The sequence below is a fragment of the Giraffa tippelskirchi genome, chromosome 1 (assembly GCF_054371585.1).
Source record: "Giraffa tippelskirchi isolate mGirTip1 chromosome 1, T2T-mGirTip1v1.2.pri, whole genome shotgun sequence".
Classification (NCBI taxonomy): Eukaryota; Metazoa; Chordata; class Mammalia; order Artiodactyla; family Giraffidae; genus Giraffa; species Giraffa tippelskirchi.
The window spans coordinates 161,733,809-161,756,675 of record NC_137275.1 but is presented as its reverse complement, the minus strand read 5'-3'; positions in this window follow the sequence as shown (position 1 = coordinate 161,756,675).

The following is a 22,867-nucleotide window of genomic DNA, read 5'->3' as shown; positions in this document are numbered from 1 at the left end:
TTCCGAGCAATATTGTTAGACAAAAAAAAAAGTTTTGTTTAGGTGAAGAGCCATGTGTCATAATTAACTAGAGACTTCTAATACTGATGCTAACATGTATCACTTATTATACACCAGATTCTGTCCTGTTTAAACCTCCAGCAGTCTTGAGGATGCCACAATTTTTATACCCATTTGACAGATGAGAAAACTGAAGCCAAGAGATGTTAAGACACTCGCCAAAGATTACACATTTAGTAAGTAGAAGATTGGGAGTTTGATCCAAGACAGTCTGGCTCTGGATTCTAGGCTGGTATCCACAGCACTCTTACTGCCTCTATAGCAACAATCTGGAAGTTGAAATATCAAGACGTTATTTCCGACTCTTTAAAACACTATTTACACTACAAACTAGTCGAGGTGATTTTCTAAAAACAGGCCTTCGCAGTTTTGCAGTCATTGCCAAAGCATGTAAAATGTGAGTTTGGGGGATTTACTAAGAATTCGAAAATTGCTTTTAGATTCTTTTGTAGAATTCCATGGTAATAGGAGAAGTGACTCGGGTTCATTATTGTTAGTGTTTGCATTGCATGTGCGTGCTCAGTCATGTCTGACTCTTTGCCACCCCATGGACTGTAGCCCACTAGGTTCCTCTGTCCATGGAATTTTCCAGTCAAGAATACTACAGTAGGTTGCCATTTCCTACTCCAGGGGACCTTCCTGACCCAGGAATCAAAACTGCGACTCCTGTGTCTCTTGCATTGGCAGGCGGATTTTTACCACTGAGTCATGCATCTGTCCATTATAGAGAATATACTGAACTAACTCCTTCCCCGTGACATCAGTGAAACATTTAATCAGTCAGTCAATGGTGCATGTCACAAAAGGCAGAATGGTTGTTAAAGTCATAAACATTAAATTGTTAATGTTAAAAATTCACATTAATGAAATCAGAGGGAAGTTTATATTGAAAATCAGAGGGTAATGTTTTCCTCCATTTCAAATGTCCCATCGTTCTCTCCAGTGAGAGCTTTCTGGCTCTCTTCTCCACTGAGAGCTAAAGCTTCTGGTTTGGCTGGTGTGACATTCAAGTTGCCATGTTAAAAAAATTATAATTCGATGACTTCCTAGCTCTGGCCCTATGCTTGCTACATACAGCCCAGGGGGCGGCACTCACTGCTCTGAGCAGTATTGGCCAGCTGCCTCCTTTCTGCAGGTGCCCAGGTCTGTGCCCTGGAATCAAAGTATCTGTACATTCTCTGGGGAGTCACTTCTCTGCCTTTCTTTCTTATCCCCTCTCTTCCCTCTCGCACATCCCACCTCACATGCTAAGCTTTGCCTTTGAACTGAAGAATGGCCTTGATTACAAATGCCTGCTCAGACAGGCCCAGCCTCCCCCAAAGAAAACCTGCCGCCATGCCTTGGCGACGTCTTAGGTGGCACTCTGAGCTGTGACAGGGACACTCAGAGTCTGCTGCAGCTCTTGTCTCTTGATTAGGCCCTGGAGCCAAGGCTTCCAGGAGAAGCCATGCTCGTCAGCTGTCAGTCAGGAGGCAGCCTGTCCCTCCCAGGCGCTGCCCCTGCCACAGCGGGGTGACCGGACTGTAAAAATGAAATAGACTTCAGTGGGATGCCAGAAATTCATTTTCTCCCTCAGATGCTTTCATCTCACTCATTTCACTGTGTTTACAGGCCCACAGGTTTCCTGAGGGCAGCCATGATTTAGATTTACAGTTCCCCAGGCAGTCTGATTCTGAGGAAAACTTATAACACCTGTAATGTATTACTGTCTCCTAGAGGAGCAAAGCATGTCAGGGGCTGCGGAGGTTGGCTACCCCAATAACTGCAGGCTCTCTCTGCACTGCAGCACCAACAAAGGCAGGCTGGGCTGCACGCCTCAGCCTCTCTCCTTATCTGTCTGCACATAGGGATGCAACACACTCGGGCTCTTAGAGATTGGGTGATAGCGATGCTGATGGGGAGGTGGGGTGGTGGTGACTTCAATGTGTCATTAAAAGAGGCTCTGCATGGCCACTCCCCAGACAGTCCACAGAACCAAGTCCCGATATTAGGCCCCAAAATGACTGGGTTTGCAGGGGAAGGAACCATAAGGCAGTCAGGCTGGGGTGGGGGAGGGGATTGCTGTTAGCAAAAGCAGAAGCTCCTTTGATCTAAAGGATAGGCCAAAGATTCAATGTCTAGGTGAGCAACAGAGAGGGTCTAGCACTCTAGTGGACTCAGCAAACCCTGTTTCCTTTGCCTTCTGGAAACGTATTTCCTGGCTCCTCTTGCAGTTAAGTAGAGCCATGTGATTATCTTCTGGCCAAATGCCAAATCTGTCCTATGCATGCTGTCTTTCCCCTTCCGCTGAATGGTGCACAGGAGAATGAGGGCCTAAAGCATGTGGAGTCACAGGACGCAAGGAGCCTGGTTCCTGAATGACAGAACAGAGCAGAGACCTCACTGCACCCTTTTCCCCATCTGGCCCCCAACACATACTTGTGTTCCATCCCATGCTGGACTCTGACATGGGTAAGAAAGAAAGTCTTATCATATCAAACCGCTGAGATTTGGGGGTTTATGTTTTATATGATGAAATCAGTGATTTTTCACATGATTGAAAACAGTTTAGGAACTTCATCTCTTGATAAAAGTCAAATACTTACACTTCCATCCCTTGTGGCTAATGAATTTTTTCTTCCTCTATCACCAATACTCACCTTTATTGAGCAGGTTCACCTTGCCAAAGAAGACAGGCAAGATCATCAATTTGGATAAATACCCCCAGAAGGACATGCCAATTTACATAATAGCGATACAAAGAAAGTGTTCAGGAGAAGAAAGTAAGATTTTATTAGGCAAGCTTTTCTTCCATTCAGTCCAGTTTAGAACATTAATAATCTTAAGGAGAATGTCTCTTCTTTTTTTATATACTAGAAAAAAATGATATAATCGAATGGCTTAAAAGATATTAGAGCATAATAATAATAGCTTACATTTGTAGTAGGCTTAATATGGGCCAGTCATTTTGCTAAGCACTCTACATGAATTATTTCCTTAAAAGATAAAGAAATTGAGTCCTGGGAAGTCAGGTAATTTGCTTAAGTTTACATAGCTAGGAAGCAGCAAATCCAGGAATCCAGTAACCCAAGACAGCCTGGCTCCAAAGTCCATGCTCTTAAATACCATACTCTCCCTAATAAAAGATCAAGAAATGTCAAGTCATCTTTAAGATGAATGGTGCATTCTGATCATCTTTAATGAACAAACAGATCCATATTTCTAGACCAAAAAATCCACTTTAATTTGCTTTCCGTAACAAAGGCCTTTGAAACGACAGGTGCATTATGGCCACTCTGATTAGGACTTCTGACTAATATGCTGTCTGATCTGTTCTGAGTCCTCACTGTTGATTTTCCTTCCCCATGGACATGTTGCTTGGGATTTGTGTGATTTTTCTGCACTTTGTTCTAGTGTGGCCAGATCCACCTTACCTGACCCTGCTCTCCAGAAGTACCTAGGCCTGCTTCCTGTGATGAGAGCAAACCAAAGGTGAAAAAGGCATTCATAGAGTGAATCTGGCCAAGTTCCTTAAAGATTCAGCTTTGATTTTCATTCTTCTGCAAAACATTACTGCCATGATAGCACTCTAGCTTGGCTTGGGATAGCTACAGCAGAATTTCTTGCTGTTCCTATATTAAGAATGTGTTCTCGGAAACAGCTGGTGTGTTACAAATGCAACTGAGTGCCTTAGGAAGTGAAATGATTGGAATCCCACTCCTAAGCATGCAGGCTGTCGATATTTGAGGGTTGATAAATGACATGGCAGGAAGGATGCCACAGGGACCAGAGACGTTAGAGCTTAAGAGAGCCAAGCTCCATGTGTCTCACGGCTTTGTGAACATGACTTTTACCTAACCATGTCCATGGAGTACTGTTGTAGGAAGTTTATATTTGTAAATCAGTTCTGAGATCTTTCAAGTAAGATGTTGGCAGAGGGCAATGCTTCATGAGAGTCTTCATGGACAAGCATGGGTGGCATATGGGTAGCTGTGAGCAGTTATTCTTCATCTATTTGGAGATAAAATGGCCAAATTAGAGGAGGAAGACTTTTTGTTTAATTAAATATTAGGAAAATGCCCCAATATTAAGGGATGTATTAGCAGTAAAGGATTCACAGTCTCTTAAGAATAATCACAATGAACTTTAGTAGAATGATGTGTGGTTTGCAATTCAACTTTACATGTATTGTCCCAGTTGGTCTTTCAGAAAAGATAAGTGGGAGGGACAAATGTTACTGTTTTCATCCCCGTTTTAAAGATGGAGAAACTGAGATCAAAGAGGTTAAGTGATTTGCCCAGCCTATCTACCGAAGAAGTGATGTTGCATTCATTACCTTTCTGACCTCCTTCCTTGAATATCAACTTTTAGCTTACAGGACAGTGTATTCAGCATTTTTCATTTACTATCTTGATCATTCTTTTAAAGTTTTATTTCTTGAACTATTTTTTCTGTCTTCCTTGAAGTATTGACATTCCAGATTTTCATTTACCTTTTCCTTTTTCTCCCTTTTTAGATAAACTCTCATTAGGAAAACTCATCAATCCCCATTAGAAGGAAATCAGTGATGGGTTTATTCAACATTCACTTCAACCTCTTAATATTTTATCTTCCTATACAGTAAAAGCAGGACAGCTAAAAAAAAAAAGAATTATATTTCCCAGACTCCCTTGCAGCTAGGTCTCAGGGTACAGAATAAATTCTGCTGATTAGATAATATGTAAGATATTTTAACATCTTTAATGAGATATGATTCCCATACCATACAATTCAGCCATTTAAAGTGTATAATTTGATCACTTTTAGTATATTCAAAGAGTAGTGTAACTACCATGATAATCAGGAAAATATGTACTTTCAAAAGGCAAAAGTGAGACCAAAGCCATCTATTTGCTGCTTCTGATGATTATTGCTGGTGAGCACAATCATGGAGGCTTTGGGCTCCTCTGCAGCAGTTTTGTAGTATCCAGTCACTGACTTCCTATATGTCAAGAGGCAGTTGCAGCAGTGGAGTAGTGGCTTCCTGATTGCTTGATTGAGCTACCTAATTATGATGATGATTGTAGCTTTCCTCACACATTAATTCTGCAAACATCTTCTGGGCGTTATTCCTGAAAATCCAATTTCAAACCTGCTCCTCCAGCCTTTCCAACAATTTCATGAATGCTTAATTCCCTGTATTAATTCCTTGCTAAAAAAGTAATGAGAGTAATTTGTCTCTTCCAAATAGACCACTTTGAGCTCAGTTTTTGTATTTTTAACTTCCAATTATTCTACTTCGAGGGTACCTCCTAGTCAACCTTCCCCAAACTGAACTGATTATGCTCACTCACAAGTCCGAGCATCCTGAGTCTCTCACTTCATCGCATGGCTCTACCAACAGCTCAATTAACAGGTCAGTAATCTTGGAGTCATCCTTAACTACCTTTCCTTCCAACTTCCCTCTTGACCCAAAAACCAAATCCTAAATCTGAAGGTTCGTTATCATCTCTGGTTAGACATTCTTTCTCTCTTGCTTGGATTGTTACAAAGAGTAACAGCCCTTACTCCTAACTAGACCCCTTCACATTCTCAGATCAGCCTACATGGAGACCAGATGATTTATCTAAAGCACTATTCTCATCATTATCATGTTCTTTCTTAAAATCCTTTAGTAACTCCTCTTGCCTAAAAGTAAAATGTAGAATTGAAGTTCCTCACCACAGTGTTCAAGGCCCTTCATGATGGTTCTCTGTCTAGCATTCTAGACTCATTTTCTGCTTTTTCTTTTGTCACTTTTTATGCTTCAGTCATATTAGACTATACACTATGGCTTTTCACACTCTTATTTATTTTTGAGTATGCAGTTTCTCAACTGTAATTTTACTGTTGATTGTTTAATTTAAATTTTCTTTTTGTCCTTCAAAAACCCAACTTAAGTGTCATCTCTTTGACTGTGAAGCCTTTATTGCCCAAGTTCCCTAAATGCCCTGTACATACCTCAGTGTAATCAATCACTCCCTCCTCTCATCCTCCCTTCTACTTGATGTATCCTATATTGCCTGTGTCTCATGTGTTGTGCTTATCCCCTAGTCTAGTACTGTGTCTTACTACCTCTGTGCACCTAGCACAGAGCCTGACACACAGCAGATACTCTGAATGTATTTAAGAACATAACTGAACTGCAACCCATTCCCAAATCTAATCATCTTTCTACTAAAGGTTTAGAATAAAAGGTGGCTAAATCAAATATTAATATAAGTAGGGTTGGAGATGCCATGGTATAATAAAGAAACCACTCTTCTCCATAGATTCCCCTTTGTAGATAAATACCCAAAATATTGTAAGTAGTTATTTGAACAGATATTGTACACCAGTGTTCATAACAGTACCATTCACAGTAGCCAAAATGTGGAAGCAACCCAAATGCCCATAGATGAACAGATAAACAAAAATGCAGTATTTTCACATAAATGGAACATTATTTAGCCTTAAAAAGGAAGAAAATTCTGATACATGCTACAGCATGTATCACGTATCATGTGTAGCCAGACACAAACATATATATTGTATTATTTCACTTATGTCAGATATCTATACCTTATATAGCAGTCAAATTCATAGAGAAAGTAAACTGCTGGTTACCAGAGGCTAGAGGGATAGGGAAATGGGAAGTTATATTTTAATTTCAATTTGGTATGAAAAAAAAATACAGATGAGTGGTGATTGTTTCACTACAATGTAAATATACTTAATGCCACTGAACTGAGCACTTAACTTGGGTAAAATGCTAAATTTTGTGTTATGTATATTTTACCACAATAAAGAAAGAAAGCATTCTTCTGCTCAGGATACGTGAGTTCTGTTCTCAGATCTTCCATCGCGCAGCCATATAAAAGTGAACTTGATACTCTCCTCTCCTAGGGCTCAGTTTCCTCACCCATCTAAAGGGAGTAAAGGCTTGACAGTCTCTTCCAGCTTTAAGATGATCTTGCTACCTATTAGAAGATCTAAGCCTATTAATATTTGGTGAAGAGTCCATGTCAGTGAACACACTGCAGAAGATTCACTACACCTCAACCTTGGAGAACTTTCACAGTTCTTCTCCTGCAGACTCTTGGGGGACAGCTGAGCTTCCGCAGAATGCTCCTAGTGATGACTGACTGCAATATGATACTTCCTTTGTGTCCACGACGTATCACCAATGGAACAGAATGTCTCTTCAGGATTCAATTAACTGTTAATTCATTCAGCATTTATTAAGTATTTGCCATATGTCAGAGTCTACAAAGTATCAGGGCTACAGGTAATCTGTAAGACGTGTGGTTCTGAGTATTCACAGTACTGTGGGAGACACCAACTTACTAACAACCACTGAAAAGGATTTTGCATTTGAAAAACCAAAACAGATATTTACAAAGAACTGTGGGATTTGTAAAGAGTCACTTACTGCCTATGAGGAATAAAATGTCACAGAGAAGGTATTAATCTGTATTAATCTTGAATGAGGAGTTCATGAAAGAGGAGCTGAGTGAGAGAATTCCTAATTGTCCTCTTTCATCTATCCACTGTGTTCATGCTGCCCCAACATGGCAGCTGGGTTATGAGAACAACTCAGGAAAGGTTGCTATATGCATGGCAGGATGGCGTCTATAAATAGCATTTTTTCTTAAACTTGATATCTTCTGATATCTTCTCATAGATACACCCTCTCTTAATAGCCTTTAAAGACTCCCTTAGGCAAAGATAAAACATTACTCACAATTGCCATTCTCTTAATAGCTTTACCAGTGTTTGCTGTTCCAATGTCAACAGTCATTAATATAGCTTGGCTTTCAATGTGGGATTAAACCTTCTTCTATTCTTGTAATCATCAGAAAAGCAATTGGGTAGTTAGTATGCTCTTTGGAATTCCATTGCAAAAGAATGAAGTTCTGCCAGATTCTGTCTTGGAAGAAGAAAATAGACGCAAAAGGTGAAAAAAAAAAAAAGCTCCTGAAAGGGAAGTGCTGACAGGTTACACCAGTCACAGAACAGACATGCAGCACCCAAGGGTCACCAACTTGGAAGACGTGCCAAAGTTAGCCAGCCGGTCCCAGCATGCAGGGGCTGGAAGGGAACTAATTAATTAAAGAATATCAAACATGTTGTCAGAATGCAGACAGCAGAAGATAAAATGGACTTCACATAGTTTAACCAGTAGGAGAGGAGTAAGATCATACTGAACTCATAAAAATTTTCTTCAAAAAAAATAAGTTCTAACACATTTGATTCTATCATGATTAGAAGAGAAATTGCTCTCTCAAATTCTGACCAAATAGAGCAACCAAAGTCTTCCTTTAAAAAAAAAATGAACAAAATATTAACATTTATTGAGCATCTACTATGTGCAAAACACCGAGAGAAGCCTTCTGGGCAAATAAGTTAACACTTGCATTTACATTGTATTCTGTGTAGAGTTTTATAGTGTTTCAGCCTAGATGCCATTTTGTTTGTGTTGCCTCATTTAATTCCTGTGACAGCAAGTGGAAGGAGATGTTATTTTCACAGATGAAGAAGCAGGTAACAGACCTAGGTCTTAACTCTGATTTCACAGTGCACTAACTGTGTTATGTTTTTTTTTTTTTAATTGGAGTTGATTTACAGTGTAGTGTTAGTTTCAGACATACAGCAAAGTGAATCTGTTATACCTGTACATATATTCACTTTTTTTAAAGATTATTTTCCCATATAGACCATTACAGAGTATTGAGTAGAGTTACCTGTGCTCTCTAGGTCCTTAACAGTAATCTATTTTTTGAAAAAATTTGTTTTGGCCGTACTGGTCTTTGTTGCTACGTGTGGGCTTTCTCTAGTTGCAACAAGCAGGGGCTACTGTCTAGTTGTGGTGCACAGGCTTCTTATTGCAGTGTCTTCTCTTGTTGCAGAGCATGGGCTCTAGGGCATGCAGGTTAAACAGTTGTGATGCATGGGCTTAGTTGCCCCTGTGGCATGTAGAATCTTCCTGGATCAGGGATCGAACCAGCATCCCCTGCATTGGCAGCAGATTCTTAACCAATGGACCACCAGGGAAGGCCTAGTTATCTATGTAGAGTAGCATGTAGCTGTGTTACCTTTGAAAGTTATACCTCACTGGACCTGAAGCCCCCTCTCTTCCCTCTATTCCACAGGGAAGCCAGACAGTAGTCACTGCAATAAGAATGGCTTCAATGGGGATGACTAAGGAATGAGTCCGTCTGCTTTGCTGGCTTAAGCAAAATGCTGACATGGACAGGGTTTGCCTCAACCGTTGTTTCCTCTCTCTTAAAAAGTTTTTACTTCTCAACGCATGAGACTTCAAATTCTCCTCTCCCTCCTTTCAAAAACCTGCTCTCGAGTCCTGCCTTCACATCACAGTGTAAAATTCCCAAGAATCTTTTTTGGTGTCAACTCTTGCAAGAACATCTCTGTTTTAACAGGGAGCTAAGCTTTGAACTAAGATTCCCTAAGCAGTCTTTGATCTGTCTGGAAACCTTAGAATCCTACCTGGGAGAGTTCTCCTGCCAGGCTGCTTTAAGGGCACGCTGTTAGCATGTGTCTCCATTTGTGGCTAGAGCTGGGATGCAGGCTCATATATTCATGTCATTGCTGGGGAAGAATGCTGTAATCCATTGCCACCATAAAGGCAGGTTTCTGCATCTGTCAGCAGATATTCCTCTTCTGAACCTTTACATTTGGATGCTATCTTTGGGCCTAAACATAATGTCAAGTTTACTGCTCATGATGGAAAAAGATGACAAGAGAAAGAGTGGTTGTTTCCATGCCCACTTAAATGAGACCACCCTCCCCGTCCATCATCGTGCCTTGTGACTATGGTTTGTTGAGATTCCCAGCAGGAAGGAGAGAAACCTTTACTGGATAGGGCCCCCCTCATTTCTTAATCAGTTCACATTTGGTCCTTTCTTTATGTTCACGACCTGCTGCCAACTGATCTTATAATTGCAGAAATATAAATAAATAAATAAAATAGTTGTCCCTTACAAGCATATCAGACACCTCTGCTTTTAGTAAAGAAAGGAAAATACAGCTTCAGGACATTGTTAAAGAGGGCAAAGGAGTTGGTAGCTCATGGTATCTACTCATGCCCTGAAATCACACTAACTAGTAGTCAACTACTCCCTTAACTTTGAGGCTGTTCTTGCTTAGATTCTCAATAATAATTTCTCCCTTAACCAGGGGATACCATTGCCACTTATTTAAATTATCCTCACAGGGATGATAAATGCCTGCTCTGGGGTTCCTATTTGCTGTATTCTTCTTCAGGAACTTGGAAATAGAAAGTTTTCATCTTGTTTCAGACCACTCTGTTGAAAGTTTTGAAAGAGCTGGAAAAAGACAGGGACAGAAATAATATCCACTGAGTGTGTATTATATAGCTGACCTTTTGTATGAATGCCTTTACTAAACCTCTCATTAAAATACTGTTTTGATTACCATTGTACAGTTGGGTATACCAGTCCCATACATTGTACTGAACTTGTCCAAGGTCATGCAAGCCCAGTAACATGAGCCACTCTACCATACCACCTCCCCGAACCATTATCCCTGACAATCACAGTCCCAATTCTAGACTCTCTTTGTTATCTATATAACATGAAGAAACTGGAAGGTTCTTAGGTTCCACTGCAATCACTTTGGGTGGCAGATTTATTGCTCTAACTCTGGAAGCAATTGCTGATTCTCTCCCCAAGCTACAGTGCAGCTGAGGCCAGAGGGAAACACTGAAGAAGGTGTGGATAAGCAACACAGAGTCACAATATTGGGATGGACTTGATGATCATCTTGGTCTCTTCTTTCATTGGTATCAGGAGCCCTGAGCCCCATAAAGAGACTTTGGTGTGTATGAAATCATACAAGGAATTAAGCTCAGTTTAGAATCCAAACCTCCCAAATCCAGTGCTTCAAACACATCCCTTTGATCACAATGTGTTTCTTCACCCACATCACTCTACCACATCTGAACCATAGGATGAGGTCTGGATGTTGCCTCTAGGGATTTGCTGAGAAAGAACCATTCCACACAGAGCACTGCTTCAAGATACCAAGTCATTCAGATAAAGACCCTAGATATTCACAAGCCATTCAACCCCCGTGATAGGATACATCCCGCGCTGAGATCAGAGTTAGCAGTGCAGTTTCCAGCACATGACAGCTTGCTTGTTTTGATTTATCCGTTGCCTAAAAGATGATCCAGAAGTTGGGCGCTACTTCTAAATCACCAGGTTTTTCATTGTAAGTGACAACCTTTGCATTTTATTAGCATGGTCTACTTTTTAATAAGCCTTTACTGGGCCAATATATCATAACAACATCATTAAAACATTCCTCTCTACTGGTTATAAATTGCCTTGATGGTGTTGTAATGACGTCTCCCAGAGCACCTTTGACAGAATGAGTCTTAAGATCCAGGAATGTTATTGTCACAGCAGGGTGACATCCCAGCCCAGCCTGGATCCTCTCCTCGAGGCAAAGGCTTGCGGTGCCTAGGAAAAGGAGAGAGGCCACTGTCCAGGGTGCCATTGATGCGTCTGTCATTGATAAGCTGCTACACTTTGGAAAAGCCGCTTAACCTCTCTGGGCCTCTTTTTCACCTGTAAAATAAAACCTGCCTTGTCTGTCTCATAGGGTTACTGTGAGGAACAAATAAGATAACGTACATGAAAGCACTTTGAAGAACCAATTGGATTCTCCAGAAACCAGACTCTGAGATAGATGTTAGCCTGCAGGGTGTTTATCAGAGAGTGCCTTTGAGATCACACCCCTGGAAGAGGGGAGGAGGAAGCAGTGTTGGACAGGGGAAGAAAACCAGTAGCTTATCAGGCCCTGTAACAGCCTCAGCCACACCCATGAAAAAACCTAGAGCTAATATGGCCAGTCAGAAGGGTCTCATGTTGTCTGAAATAGCCAGGCTTTGTGTGTGTGTGTTCAGTCGTGTCTGACTCTTTGCTCCAGACTCCTCTGTCCATTGGATTTTCTAGGCAAGAATACTGGAGTAGGTTGCCATTTCCTTCTCTATGCTTTATAGCCACCATCAATTAGTCATTAAATATCAGTTGCCTCAAGAAGTAGTATGACCCTAGGCTTGGTGACTCTCTGCAGCTGAGATGTGACAAGTGAAGGCTCTGGTGAGAGCATTCCTGGTAGCTAGGGTGAAAGTTCTTTCCTTTTTTTTTTTTTTTAGTGTTCTTTTCCATTATGGTTTAATCATAGGATATTGAGTACAATTCTCTGTGCTATACAGTAGGACCTTGTTGTTTATCTGTTCTGTATGTAATAGCTTGCATCTGCTAACGCCAACCTCCCATTCCATCCCTCCCCCAACCTTCTTCCCTTTGGCAAACACCAGTCTTTTCTATATGTTCATGATTCTGTTTCATAAGTAGGTTAATTTGTGTTGTATTTTATATTCCACATATAAGTGATATTGTGTGGCATTTGTCTTTCTCTTTCGGACTTACTTCACTCAGTATGAGAATTTCTAGTTGCATTTATATTGCTGCAAACGATATTCTTTCATTCTTTTTTATGGCTGGTTAATATTCCATTATATATATGTAAAACAATCTTCTTTTTTTAAGTTTATTTATTTTTAATTGAAGGATAATTGCTTTACAATATTGTGTTGGTTTCTGCAATACATCAAGATGAATCAGCCATAGGTATATTTATGTTCCCTCTCTCCTGAACCTCCTACAACAATCTTCTTTATCCATTCATCTGTCAGTGAACGTTTAGGTTGTTTCCGTGTCTTGGCTATTGTGAATAATGCTGCTATGAACATAGGAGTGCTTGCATCCTTTTGAATTATAGTTTTTCCCAGAGTCCAGATGTATTCCCAGGAGTGGGGTTACTGGATCGTATTGTAGTTCTGTGTTTAGTTTTCTGAGGAACCTTCATACTGTTTTCCACAGTGACTGCTCCAACTTATGTTTCCACCAACACTGTAGGAGAGTTTCCTTTTCTCCACACTCTCTCCATCATTTGTTATTTGTAGACTTTTTAATGATAGTTGTTCTGACTGGTATGAGGTGGTACCTTGTTGTGGTTTCACTTTGCATTTCTCTAATCATTAGCAATGTTCAACATCTTTTCATGTGCCATCTGTGTCTCTTTTGGAGGAATGTCTATTTCAGTCTTCTGCCTGATTTTTGACTGCATTTTTTGTTGTTGTTGAGTTCTATGAGCTGTTTGTATATATTGGAGATTAAGCCTTCATCTGTTGCATCATTTGCAAATATTTTCTCCCATCCTGTAGGTTGTCTTTTTGTTTTCTTTATGGTTTCCTTTGCTGTGCAAAAGCTTGTAAGTTTGCCTATGTCCATTTGTTTATTTTTATTTCTATTGCCTTGGGAGACTGACTTAAGAAAACATTGGTATGATTTATGTCAAATAATATTTTGCCTATATGAAAATTCTTTCCTTAAAGACAGAATCTTGTTGGCATAACAGTTTCCACTCCAGATCCACTTCTTCATATATATTCAGGAATTAGATATTCCAAGATTCCAGTGAGCATTTTTTTCCTTGGGGAAAGCTCAAAGGGGGAATATAAATGGGATGAAATATAGTCCCTGCTGCTGCCGCTGGTCTCAGAACCATAACAGATATTTCCCCCCACCCCTCTCCTTTTATCCATTTCAGATTCCCCTCACCTCTGCAAGTACTTCTGTCTTGATTGCTGACCTGGTATGGTGATCCAAGACCCTTGAGCTTGATGGGTCTGGAAACCTGATCCTGGTACCCTTCTTAGGTCAGACTTGGTTTATTTGTCTTTTTACATTCATCATTAGGTAATGGCATATCAAGAGACATTCAGATATGCATCTGGATGCCAAACATAGTCTTGCCTGCCTTCATTGTGCCAAAGTAGCTCTCTGATGAGGGTCAGTTACCTCTGCAAAGAAGGCATCTCTTCTTTTCTGCAGGTCTTTAGACGCAGGAATCCACGAAACAGCAGATAATAGCCCTAACTTACAATTTAATTACTCTAGCTGTGTGTCTTGACTAAAAGGTTCCTTCTTGGGTGACCAGGACCACTAAACCCACAGAGGTTAAAGTTGTGAAAATGGAAAGCATAAATTTCCTAATTGGGCCAAAGTGACTAGACCACTCCTGCTTGTGTACCTTGGTTCACAGGCCCACATGTTCTGATTTTTGGAGACAGAGCCGCTTAGGCACATCTTCGGTTCAAAGTTTGTACTGTGCCCTAGGGGTTGGCACAACTTCCTTATAATATTGCTTCTGAGTTGGTAGTTCAGCCGTGACTTCCACAGGCCATTCTAACACACTTTCTTGCCAGGAATGTCTGGATGGTGAGATATGTTCTATGACCAGTGGATCTCACAGACTACACTCTCTCAGTCTTTGCTTTGTAGGGCCCCACAGTCTGATTCTAAGATAGAACTAGAATTCTATGGTGGTGAATCAGACACTCTGGAAGCTCTTGAGAGTGCTTTTGCTGAATTTCCATGGGCAAGAAAGGCATACTCATACCTGAAAAATATGTCTATTTTTGTCAGAATGAATATGCCATTTCATTCAAATGAAATGCCATTTTCTGAACTGAAAAGGTCTCATGCAGTCAACTTGCCACCAAGTGGCCAACTGGTTTCCTGATGGAGTGATATCATATCAGGATCTCAGCACTGGTCTCCGTTTCTGATAGACTGGATATTTAGTGTCAACAGTTTCTAGGACACTGTTATTAAGTGGGAGTCTGTGCTTTTGGAACATGAGCAGTCTCTGGCCCTGTGATGGTGGCCATTGTTCAACTGCCCATCATGCTAAAACTAAAGTAGCCAGTAACAGAGCCTGATGTTGAAGCTGAAACTCCAATACTTTGGCCACCTGATGCAAAGAGCTGACTCATTGGAAAAGACCCTAATGCTGGGAAGGATTGGGGGCAGGAGGAGAAGGGGACGACAGAGGATGAGATGGTTGGATGGCATCACTGACTCGATGGACATGGGTTTGGGTAAACTCCGGGAGTTGGTGACGGACAGGGAGGCCTGGCGTGCTGCGATTCATGGGGTCGCAAAGAGTCGGACACGACTGAGTGACTGAACTAAACCGAACAGAGCCTGACTGACATCAGCTGGCCAAGTCGTTTTGTCTAATTGGTGTTTGCACTCCCTTTTGTCTCAGAAACTCTCTATGGGACACTAAGACTCTTCACAAAGAATCCCCTCCTGTGCACATGTGTATTCTACTGCCACCACTCCCTGCCCTGCAAATTACATTGTTGGTCTTCTAATCTTCCTCCTTCTCAGTCCATGACCAGTCACCCAAGTCGTTCACCACTCTCTGTGAGTCTGTATGTATTCAGATCTTAGGCCACTTATCTTTCCACATTCTTCCTCTCCTTCTTTCACTATCCATTTCATGTTTTGCTCACCTCAGCCAGCTCTTCTGTTGGTCTTGGTCACTTGCCTGGTTTGGTGACCCAGACGCTTAAGCGCCAACGGTCTAAACACCTAGTCTTGGAGTTCTTCTCAGGTCAGAGAAGAGTAGATGATCAGGTTTATTTCCAAAAGCCCTTCTTGTTAGGAATACTTTCACACATAGACTGTTTTTCAAGGCCAACCTGGGGTGAAGCTGTAGTGTATCTGTATATTTTCAATTTTGATACACAGGATGAGCCAATTTATTTGTCTATGTGGCATAGGTTTTTTTTCTTCTTGGTAGGGAGATCACAGGAACCTCTCTTCACTATCCCATGCAGCTGTGAGTGTGATCTGAGAGCGGAGAGCTGGCACAACAGTGGGAGATGACACTAGAGTCTGGGTTCCGTGCTGCTGGCTTGATTTTCTTCTTTGGCCCTGCTTGTAACTTATTCTAGATGTACTTTTTCAGTCTTGCAGTATATCACTCCTGGGCTTGCTTGATATTATGACTTGGTGAATCGGACAGAACCCAGTTCATAATAGGTCATTCTGGATGCATGGTCACTTGATGTCCCACAGGCAAATGCTCTGTATCTATCAGATACCAATAGCTAATGTCAAATGTTGTTTTTCAAAAAGTATATAATTCTTCGATGGGAGTGGCATGGCCTTGCTCCAGAAGCTCAGGCATCTATACTGTTATTCTTCTACTAGGGCTTACCATAAATTTCTTATGATATTTTCCCTGTAAGTAATACCTCTAATACCATACCATTTTCAGTGTATTTTCACTGCATCCTGAACCTGCCATGCAAGTTCCTTTTCTACTCTGGTCTCTCTAAAAACTGAAGCCTTCTTGGCATGGGTGGAAGGAACATAGAGTATGCTGCCTTCAAGACATGAAGAGGCCTAATAGGCACTGTGCTTTAATTCTTTGTGGTAGGAGAAACATGATGAAATAATTAGATTTTTTACTTTGCATGGGGTGTCTCAGCATGCCTCTAAGCACTTGGACCTCTCAAAATTTTACTAATGCAGCAGACTTCTTGATCTTTGTAAGACATATCTAAATGCCAAAGCACATGCATCTTAGCAAGACCACCGTGCTAGCAGCTTCTTGGTCATCTAGACCAATAAACATGATGTTATCGAAGTATGGATTAATGTGGTATTCTGTGGAGTATCCAGATGGTTGAGATCTTTTCAAACTACATTATGTCAGAGGACAGGAAAAGTTAACACAGCCCTGAGGCAAAAGTATAAATGTATATTGATGTTCATTCCATGTGAATTCAAGCTGTCACTGGTTCCTTATTTAATAGGGAAAGAAAAGAATGCACTTGTGAAATAAGTGGCTGTATATTATGTATCTGGGGCCATATTAATCTGCCCTAGCCAAGACAACATATCTGGTCCAGCAACTGTAATTGGAGATGATATTTAGTTGTATTTGCAGAAGTATCTTGCCTTTAGAAGGCTTTTTTTTTTTTGCAGAGACAAGACTGGTAGATGAGGATGTGATGGGTACTAACATTCCCACATCCTTTAGATCTCATGGGATGCTCTTATTTCTGGCATACCCTGAGTATGCAGCCTCTAACATTTTATCTTCTCCAGGGGAGAGGAGAAAGGAACTGCTTTAGCCTTTGCCCTAAAATCGCCCTTTCCCCACAAGTCAAAGGACCCACTTGGGGAGTTATGTTGACCGTAAGCTATATCCACCCTAAATGTATACTTGGAGAGTGGTAAAAAGACTAAATTGGTAGGTTTGGGAGCCTAATGTTCCCACTGTGAGCTGAACTTTGTCCAGGATTCAATTTATTAAGTGGCCCCTCTAACAAAGGGAAGACAAAGGGAACATGTTAGTACTTTACATTTCTCGGCACTCCAGCAGTTCTGAAAATGATTGGGTAAGAGACTCAGACGAAGATGGTCTCATAGAGGTTCCTGAATTTCCCTTCTCTGACAGGCATACTGAATGTACAGTTACATATAGCACAATTCCTTCTGAAAGAAATCGAGAAGCTAGCTGAGTGACTCTATACATCAGGCTACTGAGAAAACACCCACATTGAAATTGATAGGAAAGGCTGAGGCACACTGTCAACTCCACTCTGACACAGCAACATAAAGTCAGGAGGGAACCCCAATTCTCAGCTTCTCCATGAAGAGTAAAAGGTTTGAACTGAACATCTAAGGTCTGAAGTTTTAAGGTTTCCACCCAAAGAATGGGTAGCCCCCCCCAGACACCTGGCTCTGAGAGCCAAAAAGGCTCACATTTCCAAGTCCTACTGACCACAGAAAACCAAGAAGATGCTATTAATGGTGTACAAACATTCACCACAGCTCCTTACTCAGGGCTTAGCTCAGAGGGAACAGGCAGAAACACCTATTTCCTCCTTGTCTTTCCTTGGAAGGGGTTTCTCTATGTACTTTACAGGCTGCTGCCTGGAGGTTTAGCTAATTAGCATACATCTAGATGCTGACTGCAGTCCTCCTTGGAATCCAGAAGAGCAGGTGGTTACTTCTTCACCCTTTGGTTCGTTCCAACAACAAAGCCAAGTTGCCAGTATCTTCCGGGAAGGTGCTTTACCACACATCTAGCACCCTATCTTTGATGGCTTCCATCCAAGGAACAGGACCCCAAATCACTTAGCACTGATAGCCAGCGGTGTATGAATGCATGAGTCCCACAGGACTATGGCAAACAAACATTTTAAAATGGGTCCAGAGGCACTCTATACCTATACAGCCAGACTCAAGTGCAGAGAGAAGTAGGCAAAAAATGCTCAGCTTCCAGTTTCTTCCTGGAATGGGAAGCTACTGTCTGAGGGTCTGCCTTCTAATGAGCCTGCATATAGGTGATGACTGAGGTCTCCCCTTTGGGACACTGATGGATCTTGGCACACTTTCAACTACCGGGAGCCATTAGAACAAAGATGGGAGCTTACACAACCGCAGAAGTTTGAGAGGCAACCAGGAGCTTGGGCTAGACTGATTGATGAGGTTCATCTCCTACATGACACTAGTCCATCAAGATTGGAAGAGGTGGCTGTTTTATCTAATGTGCAGAAACCAACATACAGACTCTAGGGAAATAAAAAACCAAGGGGATATATTCCAAATGAAAGAATAAGATAAATCTCCAGAAACTGATCTTATTGAGATGGAGATAAGTGGTTTACTTGCTAGGGAGTTCAAAATATCAGTCATAAAGAAGCTCACTAATGTCCGGAGGGTAATGCATGACAAAGTGGGAATTTCAGTAGATATACAAAATATAAAAAGAGTCAAACAGAAACCATAAAGCTGAAGAAAATATCAATTGAATTGAACTGAAATTGCAGTAGAGGGGTAAATCAGGAGACTAGATCAGGTGGAACAAAGGTTCATAGAACTCGAAGACCGGGCACTGAAATTTATCCAGTCAGAGGAGCATAAAGAAAAAAGAATGAAAAAAAGTGAAGACAGCTTAAGGGACTTATGGGACACCATCATGAGGACCACTGTAAGCTCTGTAGAGTGTCCAGAAGGAGAAGAGAGAGAGAAAGAGGCAGAAAGTTTATTCAACAAAATAATGGCTGAAAACTTCTCTAAGTTGGGGTAGAAGCAGATGTCCAGATCCGGGAATCCCAGTGCATTCCAAGTAAGATGATAAAGAGATCTACCCCATGGTACATTGTAATTGAAATTACATATATAGTATAATTAAGTTAAAGATAAAGAGAAAAGTTTTAAAGCAGCAAGAGAAAAGCAACTTGTTATATACAAGATAACTTTCATAAGATTATAAGATTTTTCAGCAGAAATCTCACAGGCCAGGAGGGAGTGGGAAGATATATTCTAAGTGCTGAAAGAAAAACACTTTATTTGGCAAAGTTGTCCTTCAGAAGTGAATAAGAGATAAAGACTTTTCCAAAATATATAAGGGACTCAAACTGGAAACAAACAAAATGACACACACACACACACACACACACACACACAGGCAATTAAAAATGGGCAAGGGACCTGAATAGACATTTTCCAAAGAAGACATACAAATGGCCTAAAGGTACATGAAATGGTGATCAGCCTCACTAATCATCAGTTCAGTTCAGTAGCTCAGTCATGTCCAACTCTTTGCGACCCTGTGAACTGCAGCATACCAGGCCTCCCTGTCCATCACCAACTCCCGGAGTCCACCCAAACCCATGTCCATCGAGTCAGCGATGCCATCCAATCATCTCATCCTCTGTCGTCCCCTTCTCCTCCTGCCCTCAATCTTTCCCAGCATCAGGGTCTTTTCCAATGAGTCAGCTCTTCACATCAGGTGGCCAAAGTATTGGAGCTTCAGTTTCAACATCAGTCCTTCCAATGAACACCCAGGACTGATCTCCTTTAGGATGGACTGTTTGGATCTCCTTGCAGTCCAAGGGACTCTCAAGAGTCTTCTCCAACACCACACTTCAAAAGCATCAATTCTTCAGCACTAATCATCAGGGAAATACAAATCAAAAACCACAATGAGATATTACCTCAAATCTGTTAGGATGTCTATTACCAAAAAGAGAAGAGATAACGAATGCTGACAAGGATATGGAGAAAAGATAACCATCATGCACTGTTGGCGGACATGTAAACTGGTACAGCCATTATGGAAAACAGTATGAAGATTCCTCAAGAGATTTTTAAAAAGAATTACCATATGATGCTTTCAAACTGTGGCACTGGAGAAGACTCTTGAGAGTCCCTTGGACAGAAAGGAGATAAAACCAGTCAATCCTAAAGGACATGCAACCTTGAACATTCATTGGAGAGACTGATGCTGAAGCTGAAACTCCAATACTTTGGCCACTTGATGAGAAGAGTTGACTCATTGGAAAAGACCCTGATGCCAGGATAGATTGAAGGCAGGAGGAGAAAGGGGCAACAGAGGATGAGATGGTTGGATGGCATCAACTCAATGGACATGAGTTTGAGCAAACTCCAGGAGACAGACAAGCCTGGCATGCTACAGTCCATGAGGTCACAAAGAGTCTGACACGACTAAGCGACTGAACAACAGCAACAACCATATGATCTAGAAATCCCACTATGCCTGTGTACTCATTTTGGATATGTAACCAAAGGAAATGAAATCAGTACCCTGAAGAGATATCTGTATTCTCATATTCATTGCAACATTATTTACAATGGCCAAGGCATGGAAACAACCTAAGTGTCCATTGACAGATGAATGGATAAAGAAATGAATATGTATATGTTTATGAGTCTCTGTGTGTTTGTATGTATTTACTCACCCTAAAAAAGAAGGAAACCTATCATTTGCAACAATATGCATGAAGCTGCAGAGCATTATGCTAAGTGAAATAAGCCAGACAGAGAAAGACAGATACTGTATGGTATCACTCATATATAGAATCTAAAACAAAGCAAAGTTGAGTTCACACAAGCAGAGAATAGATTGATGGTTGCCTGGGACTGGGGAGGTGGGAGAAATGATAGGGAGAGGCTGCTAAAAAGGCACAAATTTTCAGTTACAAGATGAATAAGATCTGAGGAATCTGAGGAATCACCATGAATAACATGGTGATTATAGCTGAAAAAACTGTATCATGTAATTGACTTTGCTAAGAGAGTAGAACTTCAGTGTTTTCACACACACAAAAAGGTGTATGTGTGGGATGATAGATGTGTTAATTAACTCAGTGGTGGAAATCCTTTCTCAATGTATAGCTATAGTGTTAGCCACTCAGTCATGTCTGACTCTTTGCAGCTCCAAGGACTGTAGCCTGCCAGGCTTCTCTGTCCATGGAATTCTCCAGGCAAGAACACTGGAGTGTCCCTTCTCCAGGAGATCTTCCTGACCCAGGGATCAAACCCAGGCCTCCCACATTGCAGGCAGATTCTTTACTGTCTGAGCCACCAGGGAAGCCCCTTCTCAATGTACACATTTATCAAATCACCACATACCCTTTAAAAACATTACAATTTTATTTGTCATGTATACCTCAACAAAGCTGAAAAAATTAATAAATGAAAATATTTGGCATCTCCCTTCCTTCAATGTTCAGTTTTCTGAGTAAATGAGGTTTCTTTTGGGAAAGACTGGAACTATTATTACTAAATATCTTTGTCATCATGTATTAATAGCAAGGTTCTTACTCTTGTGGATTTAATTGTCTCCTCAGCCAGTGGATTCTAGATCCAAAAACTGGATTGGGTCCAGTAACTGGGCAAAGCATTGTGTTATTTTATTGAGGCAAGTGCATTCAGACTTCTGATCATCCTTCCTCATTTCCTCTGGTGGTACAGTCAGAACAGCATCCCTATTGGTTGTCCAAACATTTTGCCCCGGGGAAGCTGCATTCTTTAAACCATTTCAATAACTCTGAAGGTCAGGCCCCTCCATGGTTACCACTCTGACTTGCTGCTGGTAAGAGTAATCCCATCTACTTGTCTTTCAACTGCTGCCACTACTATCTGGTTTCCATTGTTCTGGAGCCATCCCCATTACTATCAGTGAGCCCGGGTCTGTAATGACTACCTACAAAAAGCTCTGATCTGTAGATAAGAGCACCACTGGACATTTTCGTGGTGCTGTTGTCCTCTTACAAGATCATTCTTTACGGCCTTGACAATTGATGCATCCTTCTGGCTTTCCTCTGGAACATGATTACTTGGGTTTCCTGGCCTTACGTAGTATATGCACTTCAGCATGCCCACTTCTCTAATTTCTTTACTCCCTTCCTTTATCAACTACCATGAGAACTTTGATATTTGAACCTCACTGACTGGACTTTTTCCAGGTTTCTAGGAGTCATTCTCAAAGGAAGTTTACATTATTTTCTGGGGTCTTTTGCCAGGATATTAAATTCTATTTCTCAGGAGAGTACTCTCAAGTCATTAAACTCTTCATCTCATTTGATGTTCTTGCCCTCTTGATGAAATATCTATTTTAACTCCCATTGTACCTAGTGGCTAGGTTTTATGGCTCCTTTAGGATATAGTCCCTTTTATTCCTTATAAGGCCGAACATGTCAGCAGCTAGGCTGTGCTGTGATTTAACTTCGGAGTCCAAAAGAGAAGGTGCAGGCAGGTCGTGGGAGGGGGACATGCCTTCTTGAGGAGGTTTCTTCATAGTCTTCAAGCAAGGAGGTGAGGTTAAGTCTTCCTAGGGAGGGCTAGTCCACTTATTTAGACTCAGGAAGTTCAGGAAAGCCTAAAGATTCAAAGTTTTGGGGATACCAACCCAGATGTTTCCATCCCGTATGTCAGGGTCCCAGATTTTGCCAGAGCCCTGACCTTGAAATAGCAGAACTTCTTTGGCTCACACTTTAACCTTCTTTGAAGGATAGTGGTAGAGACATAATGTTTGTATTCCCTCAAAATTCATATGTTGACACCTAATTTCCAATGGGATGGTATTTGGAGGTGAGGGCGTT